The sequence below is a fragment of the Taudactylus pleione genome, unplaced genomic scaffold (assembly GCF_031769625.1).
Source record: "Taudactylus pleione unplaced genomic scaffold, aTauple2 ptg000201l, whole genome shotgun sequence".
NCBI classification, from domain to species: Eukaryota; Metazoa; Chordata; class Amphibia; order Anura; family Myobatrachidae; genus Taudactylus; species Taudactylus pleione.
The window spans coordinates 4,741,320-4,758,126 of record NW_028284603.1 but is presented as its reverse complement, the minus strand read 5'-3'; the positions used below and the strand labels follow the sequence as shown (position 1 = coordinate 4,758,126).

The window sequence follows — 16,807 nt, the reverse complement described above, 5'->3', positions numbered from 1 at the left end:
TGTTCGCTAAACTGCGCATGCGTAAGATTCGCAATGCTCGTGCGCAAACTAGCTGTTGCGATCGGAAATTTCTCACTCCTAGAACACAGCCAGGTCGTTAGTTTGAGTGACAGAATGAGGCGTTTGTGGGTGGTAACAGGGGAGTGGAGATCCGAATGCAGGCGGGCCTGACTATGCAAACAGCGTTTTACGGGAGTGCATAATTAACAAAGTAGTGTCATGGCACACGTGACATGGGTGGTTTTTACACTGACTAGATCGTAGTGCTTGAGAGAGGGTATGGTCAGCCTTAAGCTTACAGTCAGCTCCGATGGGTCCCGATGGTCTCGATTAATCCTTATAACCCCGGAGATGACGTGTGTTGCGATCGAGAAGGGGGCGTGTTTTTAGTCTTACGGACGCTTCTTACTCTTACTTATTCAGCTAACGATCCCATCTTAGCAACGCAACTTGCGATCGCTTCATTTGCATATCCGGCCACTTTCCCCTATGACCGAGCGGCCGCTTACGACCGACTCTGAATGAGGTCCCGTGTCTCAGGGACTGCTGCTCTCTGCCTCAGCGTTGAGCACTGTCTCTCAGCGTTGAGCACTGTCTCTCAGCGTTGAGCACTGTCTCTCAGCGACTGCTGCTCTCTCTCAGCGTTTAGCACTGTGGACCTCGTTCAGAGTCGGTCGTTGCGGCTGCACTTAGCTGCGCATGCGTAAAATTTGCAATGCGTGTGCACAAACTAGCTGTTACGATCAGAAATTGCTCTCTCCTTGAACACAGCCAGGTCGTTAGTTTGAGTGACAGGATGAGGCGTTTGTTGGTGGTAACAGGGGAAGGTGCTTGTGAACGGGGGAGTGGAGATCCGAACGCAGGCGTGCCTGACTATGCAAACGGCGTTTTATGGGAGTGCATAATTAACAAAGTAGTGTCATGGCACATGTGACATGGGAGGTTTTTACACTGACTTGATCGTAGTGCTTGAGAGAGGGTATGGTCAAACTTAAGCTCTACGACCAGCTCCGATGGTTCTCGATGGTCTCGATTAATCCTTATATTCTAGGAGATGACGTGTAATGGGAACGAGAAGGGGGCGTATTTTTAGTCTTACGGCCGCATCCTCCCCTCACTCGTCCAGCTAACAATCCCAACTTAACGACGCAACTTGCGAGTGCTTCATTTGCATATCCGGCCCCTTTTACCTTACGACCGTGCGGCCGCAACGACCGACTCTGAATGAGGTCTGTGTCTCAGCAACTGCTGCGTTCTGTCTCAGCGTTCAGCACTGTGTCTCAGCGTTCAGCACTGTGTCTCAGCGTTCAGCACTGTGTCTCAGCGACTACTGCTCTCTGTCTCCGCGTTTAGCACTGTGTTTCAGCAACTGCTGCGTTCTGTCTCAGCGTTTAGCACTGTCTCTCAGCTTTTAGCTCTGTCTCTCAGCTTTTAGCACTGTGTCTCAGCGCTTCGTACTGTGGGCTATATTCAGACCCAGTTGCTAGCAAGCGTCCGCTCTCTGCTGCCGATGTTCGCTAATCTGCGCATGTGTGTGAACTAATCATAGCGATCGGGACCCGCTCTCTCGCCCTGTAATGAGTGACAGGAGAGGCCGTTTGTGGGTGGTAACAGGGGCAGTCCAGTGAAAACAGGGGAGTGAAGTGGCGAACGCAGGTGTGCCTGAGTGTCTCAACGCAGTTTCAGCTGAGTGCATAACTAACAGGCAGCATCATAGTACACGTCACCAGCCTTTTTTTTCATTAAAATCCTCGCAGTGCTTGCGGTAGGGTAGAGGCAACCACAAGAGCTTCCGATGGTCCTCGCTGTACCAATATTTTAATACACTTCCTGGAGATGACGTGCGCTAGTGGGCGTCTCACCATACGTCTGCATACACAAAGTGATCGCTTGCCAAGACATAGTGAGCGTGCTTATGCCTTGCCGTGCGATCGCCACTTTGACGTCACTGAGCTGAATTTGCATACGCAGGGAGCGAGCGGCCACATCTAGCGAACGGGTCTGAATCAGGCCCTGTGTCTCAGGCACTGCTACCCTCTGTCTCATCGTTTAGCACTGTGTCTCAGCCACTGCAGCTCTGTCACAACCTGTAATTGGGCAATATATGCAAGAGTCTTTCAAAATGATTTGATTTAAAATGGTTAATCTCAAGTTAAAATCAATATAAGGATGTGAACATTTTTCACTATTGCAAAGTATTGCACTGCCCCCACTTAGCTACTATTTAATGCGATGGGCAAAAGTTTCTGGGGAGAACAGTGAGTGCATGCCTCCTGGGCAGGGGGTATGAAGTTTACAACAAGCAACAATGTTGGACAGTTGCTTCTTTCCCTATAGGTGGGTACACACCTAGCACATATATCTGCAGATCGAGTGATCTGCAGATATATCTGTAGATGATGGTCGTTCATATACACTGAACGACCATCATCTTCCAGGCAACAGCGGGTCCCTCTGGCGGGGGGGCAAGTCCGCTCCCCTCCCTGCGGCTGCCGCTGCATGTGTGCAGGCGATCTGCAGATCACCCGTACACACTTGCCGATGGACAGATATGTCTGTAGATATATCTGTCCATCGGCTGTGCAGCACAGCCAATGCAATATGTCTGTGAACGACGTCGTTCAGACATATCGCTGGTACACACTGGCCAACGAGCACCATATATATTGGCCAATCAATTGACCGACCAATATATCTGTCAGTGTGTATCCAGCTTATGTCTACCAAGGTTTATTTTTTTATTGCACACAAAAGACTGCTGGTTTTGGGTTTGTTATTTTGTGGTCAGCTGTGTCTCAGCGGACCCTCCCTCAGGGGCAGCTTTAGCACGTAGCAGTAGCCCTGCCTCCCACTAGGGGACACTGCTCTCCCACCTTTTAAGCTTATTATACAAATGTATTTCAGTTTATGTGGTTTGATTTCCCTCTTGTTCACTGTCCTTTGGTATGAACTGGAAACCAGCCTAAAGGTGCATAGGAATCCCCTTTTTTTTTTTATTTTTTTTTTTTTTTTTAAATATACATATTTGGGACAATTACTTTTCACATTCACATATTAAAATATGCTTTATTACTATTCCTGTTGATTTTGTTTTCATTTTCCAAACCAGCCGTTACGGTTATGGTCCCAACCATAGCTGAACGATAGTCTGTGCGATAGATTGCTGGTTTCAGCTTGTAGTCTTTGTTCTGCTTCTAAAATGTAACTACATGGAATGTTTTACGTATAACCAAACAACCAGTGATGACCTTGTAAGTGTTTTTAATTTGTATATGCCAAGAATCTGTGGCTAAAGTAAAAACATGTTATGTTATGAGGTGTTTAAATCCGCTTTTATGAAGTGCCTGAGAAGTGTAGTTAATAACTTTTAATAAGGGTGTAAAATCAGTTACATGATTTAAGAGTAACATTCCTTGCAAAGTAGATTACCAAATTCAAAGACTCTCCATGTAGGGTCATCTATTTTCCCATTCACAAATTAGAAATGATACATTGGAATTGGCTATTACTTACATAACAATGTAATCGTGAGACATGCATCAGTTTGTAGTTGGCTTAGTGCAGGGGTGTTCAAACTTTAAGTCGGGGTGGGCCACATTAAAAAATCATCGAAGCCCGAGGGCCAGAAAGTCTGCCCAAACTCACAAAAATTCAACACAATAATTAACACAATATAGCGCTCAATCTAAATGTGCGCACGTATTCTGAGCATTGTAGATGGAACGAAGGAAGCAAAGATAGGTATAAAGACTTTATTGATCCTTTACTAGGTAAAATAAAATAAACACAACGTCCTATGATAAATCAATGTATACATAGATTTCTCTAATTTAGCAACGTGTGGCATTCATTACTGTAGAATGAAGGTGATATATGTCCATACTCAGACACAAAGGTCTGATATTAAATGTTCCAATTCAGGAATATACTAATCAGAGAGCAGCGTTCTGCAACTCTTTTACAGATTCATACAGCAAGTTTCTGTCCCGTGGTGTTCGTGTCTCCGATGGAGGTAAATGTACATCACTAACGGTGGGAGAGTTGAGGTGATGACCCTTGATTCCTGGTATCCGATGGAGATGATGGGGTACCTTGGCGAGGTCCTTTTCTCTCTGGTCCGGGCTGCGAATGGGCTTCTTCCACTCGGCAGGCTGTTGTTCCTGAAACACGGCTTGCAACGTTACTGCAAGCTGCTTCCAGGTCCCGGGTGGTCACGTGACCTGCTGCTGTGTCAGTGAGCCACGGGAAACGGCTCCACGGACCATACGTGGCCCACGGGTTGAAGTCCCCTGGCTTAGTGCAATAGGTAGGCAAAACTGCAAGAAAGAACCTCTAAACCTTTATCTTTTGTTATTATTTATTAATTTTTATTTTTTGCTAAATATGTTTGGCTAGTGTGCAGGTTATATATATAGTTTAATGTTAACCTAACTTTCCAATACTGTTATGTTAAAGTGTACAATTCAATAGATTACATTACCAATCTGTTACAGGCAGCTGAAGCCCCTTCCACACTTTTAGAACAAGTCCTAATGACATCTGATGCTGGTCAGAAGGCTAAGATCGCAGTTGCTGTTACATCATCCACACCGTGCATTTCTGCTGAGCAATACTTTGTTTGTCAGTCATACTGTGTTTGCTCAGTTAAAGAAGCAGCTCCCCTCTATTGTGATCATGGGCATACTTGTTTAAGCATGAAAAGCTTGGTTATGTCAAACAGTCACCAGCCGCTACCCACTTACTTGATGCCTTCTTCACTCCGGGTCACCGAGACACATGTGTAGTGCCGCTGGCTGGCCTGACTCCACCCTCTGCTTTTTATAGCCTGCAGCCGGGCCAGCCTCTTCAATCCCTTAATGAGGAGCCTGGGATTGGTTGCAGCGAAGCGCGTCTTGGGGATTTGCCCATTCTAGAAAAGTGAGTTCTTGGTCCTCAATACCGGGTCAAATACGCTCTATAGCACTTATTTACGATCACTGTATTCCACTCGAAACACATTGCTCTACATTTAGTTTTGTTCCTTACTACCTGAAGTACCCAGCGTTGCCCTTGTTTAAATCTTCAAGTTATTAAGTTATCAGTGAGTTGGATGTAACCGTCAACATTTTAAAAATAATTAGAAGCTTAGCAGTTCTTCTAACACACCCATGAGGAAAGTTCTGCATGGCGCACTTCGCTGTGAGGTCCGACTGGGACTTCAACCACTCCATTAGGCATCCCAGACCAATTACCACCCCTCTGTGAAGTTTTCATCAAAATCCATCCAGTGGAAGGCCCAGAACAGGCTCGCCGGGTCAAAGTTCTGTCCATCGTCACCGGGTCAAAGTTCAGCACAGCGTACACCAACGGTAAGTCCGACCAGTACCTCAACCCCTAGTATGTCTTCTGGGATCCAATGTTACCACTCTGTGAAGTTTTTGTCCAGATCCATCCAGTGGAAGGCACAGAACACGCTCTCCGGGTCAAAGTTCCGCCCAGCGTACACCTACGGGAGGTTCGTCCAGAACCTAACCCCCATAAAATCTGACCAGAATCCAACTGGACCACCTTGCATTGGTTTCATACCAATCGGTGCAGGAGTGTCCAAATGAATAACCGGACAGACAAACAAGCAAGCAGATCAATGAATTTTATATATAAGACTAGCTTAAGTACCTGGCATTGCCCAGGTTTAAATTTTCATTTTATCAAGTTTTATTATGTTGTGATGTCCAAATCCATCCAGTGGAAGGCTCAGAACAGGCTCCCTGGGTCAAAGTTTTGTCTGGTGCACTCCGCCGTGATGTCCGAATGGGGCCCCAACCCCAATTGCCACCCCTCTCTGAAGTATTCATCCAAATCCCAGAATAGGCTCCCTGGGTTAAAGTTCTGCCAGCGTACACAAATAAGAGGTCCGACATGGACCTCAACATCCTAGTATGTCTTCTGGGTTCCACTGTTACCACTATGAAGTTTTCGTCCAAATTATGTGATGTCGTCCAAATCCATCCAGTGGAAGGGCCAGAACAGGCTCCCTGGGTTAAAGTTCTGTCCAGTGCACTTCGCAGTGAGTTCCAACTAGAACCCCAACCACTCCATTAGGTATCCCAGATCAATTGGCACCCCATGTGAAGTATGCCTCCAAATCCATCCAATGGAATGCCCAGAACAGGCTCTCCGGGGCAAAGTTCTGCCCATCGTCACCGGGTTAAAGTTCAGCCCAGCGTACACCAACAGGAAGTCCGTCCGGAACCTCAACCCTCTCGTATGTCTTCTGGGATCCAATATTACCACTCTGTGAAGTTTTCGTCCAAATACATCCAGTGGAAGACTCTGAACAGGCTCCCCGGGTCAATGTTCTGCCCAGCGTATACCAACGAGAGGTCCGATCGGAACCCTAACCCCATAAAACCTGACCAGGATCAAAGTGAACCACCTCGCGTTGGTTTCAATCCATTAGTTTCATGAACCATAGTTCAGTCAAACTGTTCAATGAAATAGAGAAACAAAATCTGAATAATAGCTAAGATAGCTAAGAATAATACATAACAATAGCTTACCATCATCCTCATGGCAGGTATAATTTTAATGTAAGCCAAACATCTGAAGTTTGATGAAGTTTGTAAACTTTTACATACAGGATGTATTTGTGAAAGTTTCACATAAAGTAACTTATTGTTTTAAGTTGACCAGTATTTTCTAACTGTGAAAGCAATCAATATTTCCATGTATTGGTGTCATGAGATACCCAGGTAAATGATGGATTGCCTGTATTTTCCTCTAGATCATCAAATGACATCTCACAGATGTACATATATCTAATGTTTAATATTGACAATATATTATTAGATTTTTCTGTTGCAGCTGCATGGGATTAGTTTGTATATATCATAAGTGGTTCTTATGAGAGATGTCATGACTTATTAAAGATGCTATTAGCAAAATATTTTCCTATGAAGTTAAACGCCACATGCCCCACTAAAAATCGAATATTTTGTGCTGCTAGTTGTACAAAAGTACATGATTTATTTTCTTCTCCCATTTTGTCCTGTTTGTTAATTTATTACTTTATACTCTACATACTAAATATAGGAATCTTTATTCCCATCACAATGACGGATCACCGGGTTATACACCAGATTCCACCAGCTCTGTCCTTTGTGTTCTGTCCCCCACACCCCCTGTCCGAGCTTGTTTCAGACACGTTTGGTATGATTTCAGGCATGTGCTTTTCTGTAATACAAAACCTATGTATAAATATAATTTTTTCGCAAAATATATTCTTAGTTTCCAATTGTACTTGATTCTAGGCAGTAGACTTATTATTTAAAACTATACCTGTAATAAAAAAAAAAAAAATGTTTCTTTAATTAAGCAGCAAAGAGTAGTTTGCAGCACGTCTTTGGTTTTATAGTTACACCTTTTTAGTTTAATCTGTTGTATTGCAATAAAAAGAAAAAACAAAGCACCACTGACAAACGTGCAGGAAATGTTACTGAGATGTTCATTGTGTTTAGAGGGGTACTTAGGTATGATTTCATATATACTTTAAATTAGTGTTCATTCTAGCACCCTGAACGTCATCAGTGAGGAGGGCATATTTTCATTTTAGACCTGATGTATCACTATAGCTACTGTAGCTTTATCGATATGTCATGTATAAAATTTTGCCCTTCAAAATTAAAATATGCCCTTCTCATTGATTACGTGCAGGGTGCTAGAATGAACACTATAAATCTTAAATGTGACCTTGGCCAAAAGGCTTGAAAATTGTTGGTGTGTGGCTAGTCACGTTGGGAAGTGAACAAACTGATCAGGTGGGGCAAATTCTGAAATTATTTTGAATGAATTTGTTTTCATCATTATTTTTTTTTAACTATGCTTTGTTTTTGTTTTTTTGTTTTAACAGTCTATAGCCTCTGAGCAGACAGGGTGCTGATGGCAATTTTTATTATTATTTATAGTCTATATATGTCAATAACACAAATATGTTCAAATCTAAATCTAAAGCTAGGTAAACACTCGTTGATATATTGTTCATTCGATCTATGAACAATATATCTTGAGTGCATTGGCAGGTGTGTACACCCGATATGTCGTTCACAGACGTATCAGGTCGACCCTTGCGCACAGCCAATGGCGATATATCTTAAAAATATATTGGTACAACTAGCTGCGTGTATAGGCAATATGCCGACCATCCATTCACTGGCTGCAGGGACCGCTGACACTGACATCACAACTGCGGGGGCAAATTTAAATGCCCGTACAGTTGTGATGTCAGCCCAGACATATTGAGCGGCTGATTGGTAAATGTGTATAGCTTGCAAATTGGCCGCTCGTACAGTGGATCGGTCTGCTGACCGATCTGTCGTTAAAGTGTGTACCCAGCCTTAGATGCCAGGGTCAAACTTTATGAGCTGCTATTTTGAAGTGTAAAATGTGCAAAAAAAACCTCATTGGAGTTGAATATTGTATATTTGCAGGTAAGAAAAATACCTTTTATTGTTCAGTGTGTTACTATATATCAGGTAATGCTTATAATATATTAACATATAGCAGGTTATTTATTACAGGTTATAAGAAACCCAAATGATCAATATTCTATGCAAGCCTTGTCCCCCTAAGCACGTTCTGTAATTATTATTATTTTTTTTAGACCTTTCAGTGGGCCACAGCATGTAATCCCCTCTGTTTATCCCCTCTGTTTATCCGGCTTCCTCCATAAAAACCATCCTATGACTATAATCTAATCGGATACCACATAGCCGGCGTTCTGAGATGCTGTGTTGTTACTGCAGACAGCACTTGCTACAGAACGGGTTTCTGTATACAAGTATACAACCAGTGCTTTCTGGGAGCTGTGCAAATTTATCACACCATCTAAAGAGGACAACCAATCTGTTTGAAGATATCATTTATCTAGAACAGTCTACAAAATGACAATTAGAAGTTAATTGGTTGCTAGGGGTAACTTCTCCCAGGGGCAGAACTATGGGAGGCAATGGAGGCGCCTGCCTCCAGCACTGAAGGGGCACCTCCTCCATCGCCCACAATATATTCACCCCACTTAGGGCTGTAAATATGTACCCGGAGCGTACCGTCATGGCCGCTCAATACATAGCCCCTCTTCCCGGCACCTGAGAAGCTACCATATCCATATACTAGTGGAGGGCTCTGTGTCAGACCATCAGCTGCTGCTTCCATCTATCTATATAGTCTGTCCCTGCTCATTCTTATTGCCAGTGAAACACGTCCGGCGCCCCCCCTCACCCAAAACTTCCTGTCCCACTCCTCCCAGGCAGCAGCCCTAGCTGTGGACCTGTGCAGCAGTCCCAGTGCCCCCCCTCACCTACATCTGGGATGAACTTAGGCCACTGACTTCTCCACTTTATCTCTCTTGGAGGTTTGATACATCTCCCTGTTAGAATGTTATTGCATTAGCTGCCTATCTTAGAGAAGAAGATAAAACTCCCTTCCAGCGCAGTAGGGGAATATGGAAGGTGATAAGTAGGAAGCATCTTAGTTACATCTAGATTACTACAGCAACCTGCAGACTAGGATTTGTCTAGACAAACATTGTATGATAATAATTTGCGTGTCTCCCCATGACAGCCTTTTATGCTTGTATGTCTTGCTGTGAATTAGCAATGTACAGTAGAGGTATGCAACCTATGTTTCTTCAAGCCCCAGATGCTGTCCATATTCAGATGTTGATAAGTTCATGCTGGAAATTTAGGTTCCAGGTTGCTAGGGAACCATGGATTACTCTGCTGTATGCAAATTATCATCCACTATCTGTTGATTAACTGTGCCATGTAAGTCATCAAGGGCAAGACACACGTCATCTACAGGTAATGGGCAAATATTTGGAAAGACCTGTGTAAATAGGTGTTCGGGGCACTTGCGAGGAGAAGCTGGAACAAAGTAACAGGGAGTATCCTGAAAAATCTCTCGGTGGCCCTGGGAAAAACAAGAGATATGGTAAGCACTTACCTTTGTTATCTCTGTTTCTACGAAGTCCATAGGGTCCACAGGGTTGACCTTGGGGTATAGCTGGATCTGGATCCACGGGCACCATGCAGTTAAAGCTTTGCTGCTCCCAGGATACACTTGGGTCCGTCCTCCTCTATACCCCGCCCCCGAGCCACAGGCACCTCAGTTGGTAAGCAGCCAAGGCCGGAGGAGGAGACTAAACAGAGAGAAGGAAGACTGGAACACACAAGAAACCATACTCACAGAAATGGGAGACCGAAAACCGGTGACCAGCCACACAGCCCATATGAAGCCAGGTGCGTCAGGGCGGGCGCCCTGTGGACCCTATGGACTTCGTAGAAACAGAGATAACAAAGGTAAGTTCTTACCATATCTCTTGTTTTCTACTTCAGGGTCCATAGGGTTGACCTTGGGGATGTCCCAAAGCAGTTCAACTAAGGGCGGGGACGCTCCTGTGCTGAAAGGAGCACCCGGCGCCCGAAGGATGCATCCAGAGAGGCGAAGGTGTCAAACGCATAGAACTTCAAAAACGTTTGAATTGAAGACCAAGTGGCCGCCTTACACAGCTGAACAGCAGAGGCACCACGTCTAGCAGCCCAAGAGGGACCCACAGAACGAGTGGAATGAGCCTTAACAGAGGCTGGCACAGGTAAACACTCCTGTGCATAAGCCTCACAAATAACGGAACAAAGCCAACGGGCTAACATTTGTTTGTTGGCAGGCCAACCCCTCTTGTGAAAACCAAAGAGGACAAACAATTAATCGGACTTCCTAACCGAATCAGTCCGGTCCACATAGATTCTTAGCACCCGGACTACATCTAAGGAAGCCTCACCAGCTGAAAGATCAGGTAACTGAAAAGCTGGCACAACAAGTTCCTGATTAATGTGGAACTTTGAGACCACTTTGGGCAAAAACTCAGGACGAGTGCGGAGCACCGCTCTGTCCTGGTGAAAGATCAGGAAAGCGCCCCCAATTCTGACTTCCTCCTGGCAGAAGCAATTGCCAGGAGAAAAACATTCTTAAACGTCAGCCACTTGAGTTCCACTGACTCAAGAGGCTCAAAAGGAGGACCCTGCAAGACCCGTAGCACCACCGCCAAGTCCCAAGGAGCCACCGGAGGCACGAAGGGAGGCTGGATCCTGAGAACACCCTGGAAAAAGGTGTGAACATCTGGCAGTGTATCAATCCGTCGTTGAAACCACACGGACAAAGCAGACACATGAACCTTCAGAGAGGCAAGGCGTAAGCCGAGGTCCAAACCTGATTGAAGGAACTCCAAGATTCTGGAAACCCGGAACACCTGAGGATCATAGCTTCTGGATTCACACCACTGAAAGTAAGTGTGCCACACCCTGTGGTAAATCCGTGCAGACGCAGGCTTGCGTGCCCTAAGCATGGTACCAATGACCGAACTGGAGAAACCCCGAGACCTCAAGACGGCTGTCTCAAGAGCCACGCGGTCAAAGACAGCCGACCCAGATCCGGGTAAAGGCAGGGCCCTTGAGACAACAGGTCCCGACGCTGAGGAAGAAGGTACGGAATGTTGATGGAGAGGCTCCTCAGATCGGAGTACCAAGGATGTCTGGGCTACGCCGGAGCTACCTGCACGAGCGTGCCGCCGTCCTGCTTGAATTTCCACAGAACCCGAGGAAGTAGGGATATCGGAGGAAACAGATACGCCAGGTGAAACGTCCATTTCACCGACAGCGCGTCTACCAGACAGGCGCCTGCGTCTCTTGTCCTTGACCCGTAAACGGGCAACTTGTGATTGTGACGGGCGGCCATCAAGTCCAGCTCCGGCAGCCCCCACCTGTCCACGAGTAGCTGAAACACCTCTGGGTGAAGCGACCATTCCCCGGGATGCACGTCGTGACTGCTGAGGAAGTCCGCCTCCCAATTGAGGACTCCGGGAATGAAGACTGCTGAGATCGCTGGAATGTGACACTCCGCCCAAGCAAGAATGCAAGACACCTCCGACATCGCTGCCCGACTGCGAGTTCCTCCATGGTGGTTGATATATACGCCACCGTGATAGCATTGTCGGACTGCATCTGAACCAACCTTCCTTGAAGAACGGGGCCGGACGACTGCAGGGCCCTGTATACTGCCCGCAGTTCCAGGATGTTGATGGGGAGAAGTGCTTCTTCCGCGGACCAACGACCCTGAAGCGACAATGAGCCGGTCACTGCCCCCAAACCCCGGAGACTGGCATCCGTCGTGAGCAGGACCCAGTCCGGGATCCAAAAGGGGCGCCCGTCGACCAGATGAGCTGTCTGAAGCCACCAAGCCAAAGACTGCCGAACCTTCGGAAACAACACCAGAATCTGAGAGCGGATCCGGTGAGGTAAGAATCGGCCCCTGCAGGGGCCGGGAATGGAACTGGGCAAATTCCACCATGTCGAATGTCGACACCATGGACCCCAGAACTCTCATAGCCGAATGGACCGACAGGCGCCAACTGCTCAGGCAACTGTGTATCCGCAGCTGTAGGGAGGAGACCTTCTCAGGAAGATCCTTTGCTGACGAGAATCCAGCAGGGCTCCCAAATGAACCATCCGCTGTGATGGAATCAGGGAGGACTTTTTCCAATTTATCAGCCACCCGTGCGCTTGCAGGCAAGCGATCGTCAGGTGGAAATGTTGAAGCAGTACCTCCGGGGAGCTCGCCAGCAACAGGAGATCGTCCAGATACGGCAGCAGTTGTACATTCTGGTTCCGAAGATGTGCGGCCATGACCGCCATAATCTTCGTGAATACCCTCGGTGCCGTGGAGAGGCCAAAGGGTAGCGCCCGGAACTGAAAATGATGTTGAAGGATAGCGAACCTCAGATACCGCTGGTGCGAAGGTGCTATCAGAACATGGAGGTATGCGTCCTGGATATCCAGGGACACCATGTAATCCCCAGGTTCCTTCGCCAGAATGATGGAACGTAACTTTTCCATCCTGAACTTGGGAACCCTGAGGAATTTGTTCAGAGACCAAGTTTAGGATAGGGCGATGAGAACCATTGGGTTTCTGCACCAGAAACAGAGACGAATAGTACCCCGTCCCTCGTTGTAATTGAGGAACGGGAACAATGACCCCTGCTTTCAGCAAGGACTCTATAGCTTCCTGAATCTGTAAAGTCCTGATCTTGTCCTGAGAAGGACTCGTGCAGAAAAACTGGTGGGGCGGTCTGTGCCGAAAAGACAGGGCGTACCCCTGGGAGACCACTTCTCGAACCCAGGCATCCGTGGTGGTATTGTGCCAGCACTGGGCAAATAGAAGAAGTCGGCCTCCCACTCTGGGGTCCCCCAGAGGGAGGCCCGTCCCATTAGGCAGAAGGTTTATCTTCCTGCTTGGAAGAAGGGCGCCTGGCACTACAGGCCTGCTTCTTGGGCTTAGAAGCGGCCTTGGTCGCCGACTGCCTCGGGAAGGACTGACCTTTGGCCTTGCCCTGAACCCGAAAGGATCGAAAGGCGAGCTCCGTACCTTGGTAGGTGCAGAAGCCGAAGGGAGGAAGGCTGATTTAGATTTAGCCAGAGTAACCACTATTTTGTCCAAGTCTGGACCAAAAGGCAACTCTCCATTAAAAGGTAAGGCCTCCAGGCCCTTTTTGGAGTCTGCGTCAGCTCTCCAAGACCTCAGCCACAAGGACCGACGCGCCGACACAGCTGCAGCCGACACCCGAGAGGTCAGCAGGCTTGCATCTAACGATGCTTTCCCAATGTAGGAAGCCGCATCCCTCATTTGTCCTATCAACGCTCTCTGGATCTCCGGAGCATCCTCCGGAAAGGTGTCCTCCAAAGCGTTGGCCCAGCTCTCGATGGCCTTAGCCACCCAAGAGATGGCCATGGACGGACGGGCCACCGACCCCGAGAGAGAGTAGATAGATTTTAAACAAGTCTCCACTTTCCTGTCCGTGGGATCTTTCAGGGAGGAGATCGACGGCAAAGGCAGCGTATGGCTTTTAATTAAGCGGGTGACGTGGGAATCCACCGCAGGCGGAGTTTCCCACTTCCTGCAATGAGCCTCAGGAAAAGGATAGTTTGAAGCCAACCGTTTCTGCGGTTGGAATCTCTTGCTGGGCAACTGCCAGGCCCCTGCCATATGATCCGTTAACTGGTCGGACGGGAAAAAACGTCGAAGCTACTTTGGCCTTTTTAAAATTAGGGTACTTCGACCTGGGAGCCGGCGCATCCTCCTCTATATGAAGGGTGGCCCGCACCGCCCTCACCAATGCATTAATGGAGGACTTAGCCTCCACCTCCTAGGCCCCGGCATCCGAGTCAGAGTCTTCATGGATCTCCCCGTCATCCGACGACACGTCCGAATCCGTGAACTGTGCCGCCAGTGAAGCCGAAACGAGTCGCTTGGACTCCTTTTGGGGGCAAATCACTGTGCAACATAGACTGAAAAGCCTATGACGAAGCCACCAGGCTCTGAACAGAGCTGGAGAGGACATCCACCCAGGGAGGGGGTACCGTTTGAGGATACCCCTGAAAAGGTACCATCAACTGCTGTGGCACAGTGGGAGATTGCACGTATACAGGCAATCCCGCATAAGGACCCACAGTCTGACACCCGGGAGGAAACTGCACCAGACGCGTCACACCCGGGGAACGGGGGATGGTAGGCTGGGGCAACGCCCTAGAAGGGACCGCAAGCCAGTCCGCGATCGACGCCAGCACTTGCGTAAACATCGCCCACGGAGGATCCTGTGCCACCGGGGGTTTAGAGGGACCAGGTACCAGCTGGCACCGCCCGCACAGACCGTCCTGAGACAAATCCGCCCCGTCAACCCCTGCCAAACAGCGTCGGCAGGAAAACAACACAGTAGCCACGGAGCGCTCATTCTCCTCATCAGACATGACACAAAACGTTTGCAATAAAAATGTATCACCGAAACGAGGTAAGGCGTATAACACCTGCGCACTCCCAAGTATGCAACACAAACAGCCCACAATATGGTACTGAGTAGCACACCGCAGTATGTGACGGACCTCACAAATACGTAGATCTATATAAGTGAGGTACACAGAAAGAACACCCCTCCCCCACGCACCTGCGGGCCGTAGGAGAAGGAAAGGGATAGGTATAAGCTGACAGTAAGAAGAAATAAGCACAGACAGCAGCACTAGCAATAGTCACATACCATGCAGGAAGTTATACTCACTGCACCTTCAGCTACAATCAACCTCCCAGATTCAGTGTCTGGGAGGGCTATAGCGCTGCGAACACTGTCCTTTGCAGGGGAGAGGTACGCAGGGGGACCGGTCCACTGTATACCGCCTGGGAGCTCTGCGATGCCGCCTGGAAGATGGCCGCCAGAGAACACTGAGGAGGAGTGGCCAGGAGATAACAGCCCAGCGACGCCAGCACACATGAGAGAAGGCGCGCTGGGCTGAGGGGAGGAGCCGCTAAAGCAGGGAAGGCTGCCTCCCCTGCTAGTATTAAACCCCCAGGGAAGCCGGTTCCCTGCCGGTACTTACACCCTGGGGGCCAGCGGTCACGCGGGGTATGCCACAGAGGGGGGAGCCCGCCGCCGCTACTAGCGCCGCCGGTCTGTCCCCAGAGACCGGCGGCTTAAAGACTGCCTTTGATCCCCGCGCGCATCGCGAAGCGCTGCACGTGGCTTACCTGGCCCCGTAGAATCCGGCAGCAGTCAGTGGGAGCTCCTGGAGCCACGCTAGTACTGACTCCGGGGTCCCGCTGCGATCCCCAGATCAGTACTGGCGTCGCAGCGCCAGCGGGGCTGTTGGAGCCGCAGCGTGGACGTCCAGATGGACAGTCTGATGCTGCCGCTCTGAAGATAGTAAAAATAAAGAAATAAAATCTTCTTTTAAAAATAAAGCTTAGGGGCTGCTTATGCAGCCCCACTGAGCCAGGGTGACCCGACTCTGGCCGGGCACCAACTAAAACTGAGGTGCCTGTGGCTCGGGGGCGGGGTATAGAGGAGGACGGACCCAAGTGCATCCTGGGAGCAGCAAAGCTTTAACTGCGTGGTGCCCGTGGATCCAGATCCAGCTATACACCAAGGTCAACCCTGTGGACCCCCTATGGACCCTGAAGTAGAAAGTAAGCATATTGTACACACAGGTAGACTCGGGCTAATTAAGCAAATACCACCTCTACATGAGCAGGGTCATGTATAAAATGCTGGCCTATAATTATGGCTAGTGCAGCTGCATGAGGAGACCTTGGAAACTTTGCAAGAGTCATTATTCTTGGGGCGTGTTTGACACTAGCTTCAGAAACCAAAAAAGCTCAACTTGTTAATATTTTATAAGCAATTATGTTATACTTACTACTTTTACAGGATGCCCTGTGTGAGGTCTCTAAGGGGGTGTGTGACTCCACAATTCGAAGTCCCCTGCGGTAAAATACTGCAGCTCGTGGCATTACACAGTGGGGGTCGCAGGTCAGCATAGCCGTGATGACTCGATTCACAGACATCCATGCCATCACATCCCAGAGCAGCAATGAATTGGCTGTACCTTCCAACTTTCCTTCCCAATAATACAATGCTGTCCTGACAGGAACATCTTTGACAGAGTCCCCAAATTGGGATTTTTCCTGCCTAAATCAGGGCATTTGTGAGGAATGCTATATGCGTGATGTGCTTATGGTTCATGAAAAATAATACTTTCTGCCACCTCCTAGGTTAGTAGTTCTCAATCATTTTCCACTCTAGTACATCCTACATTTGTGTTATTTTTTTCCTTCACCATTTGCAAATCAATATGTTTATGATGAATATAATTACTATTAGATTAAATATTTAGCTGCATATATATATATATATATATATATATATAAGCACCAAATATGCTATAAACAAGATAGAAAA

The 16,807-nt window shown here is 47.8% G+C and overlaps 1 protein-coding gene across 1 annotated transcript in view; it reads left to right on the top strand.

Moving 5' to 3' along the window:
• Positions 1–16,807, top strand: part of APLF (aprataxin and PNKP like factor) — a 275,492-nt gene that overhangs the window by 33,794 nt on the left and 224,891 nt on the right. The gene's annotated exons all lie outside the window — the stretch shown is intronic.